The following is a 1,404-nucleotide window of genomic DNA, read 5'->3' on the forward strand; positions in this document are numbered from 1 at the left end:
AAACAATGATATGCGACGCAAAACCCTTCCCCAAACCAAATCGCACAATGTCCCCATTGTGCAAAATCATGTAATGAAGGCAAAGAGAAATGGGAATTTGCGATAAAAGAGAAATAAAAACACAATGACATAAAGTAAAGACTTGGGAACTCACAAGACTTTAAGCGCAGCAAAGGAAACCTCCCAAACCGGCGTGAGCTAGGAGGTTTCAAAGAGAGTTGATCTTTGCTACAAAGAAGAGTGCCCGATATCGACCAAACACAAGCAGGAGGAGGTCGTGAACGAATATAAAGAAGCGAGTGGTCGATCGACCTAAAAGAGGCGATCGATCGACCAGGTGTGGCATGAACAAGTAGCTCTGTCGTAAACTGCAATTGATCGATCGACCATGATGGCGATCGATCGATCGAAATCATCACTGCTGCGCGTCTTATTTCTTCGTAATTGCTCAATGATTTGAGCTAACAAGCTCGAAATACCTGCAAATGCACAATAATACGCGCCCAAAATTGCGCAAAACCCAGAATGAAGTCTAAAGTACTTAAAATCCTAAGGAAATAAAGTAAAAGCGAAGTTTTCGCGCACACAAAAGCAATAGAAAATAGTTCGAAAGCAATAAAATGAAGTTTATAACGAACTTGATCAACTAATAGTTGATCAAGAAGGACCACGGTATGGCCCACTTCGTCGGCTAAACACGGCTACATGAGGTAGCCTCAGCAGTGCTCATCTTCTCAGCTGCACTCTTCTCAGCCCCAACATCCGCAAAACTCAATGGATCAACTTGGTCATCTCCCCAATCAAGGATTTCCTTGGACTCGTCAAGAATCCAAATCGACTTCGTTGCTTTGACCGGCTCGTCATCCACTTCCTCATCTGTCCCATAGCTCAAGCAACCAAGACCACCCCTTGAAATGATTGGCTTCTTTGCGGTGGAGCAACTTGCAGCTCACCCTTCCCCAAACCAGCTCCTGCAATATCAGAAATAGACAGATCTTCCTCCAATTTGCTCCCAATTTGGGGCGGAGGTGTTAACACAGCAGTAGTAATAGGGATAGGCAATTCAGGAAGCACAAAGTACGATTTCTTTTCAGAAACCGTATTGCAAGTGACCGGCCACATGGGGTCTTTCTTCTTAGCAGGCTGAGTAAAAACGATGGATTGTTTCCCTACTTTAAAGGTCAACGTCCCTGAGCCTACATCTATAACCGCACCAGCAGTGTGCAGAAATGGTCTACCCAAAATAATAGGAATATGAGCATCCTCGGGTATATCAAGTACAACGAAGTCAATAGGGAAGAAAAACTTCCCTATTTGGACAGGAATGTCCTCTAAGACTCTATTGGTGGACCGCAGAACGATCGACCATCCGCATCTTTGTCATGCTAGTAATCGCAAACCTAG

Source organism: Silene latifolia, chromosome 3 (genome assembly GCF_048544455.1).
Source record: "Silene latifolia isolate original U9 population chromosome 3, ASM4854445v1, whole genome shotgun sequence".
Classification (NCBI taxonomy): Eukaryota; Viridiplantae; Streptophyta; class Magnoliopsida; order Caryophyllales; family Caryophyllaceae; genus Silene; species Silene latifolia.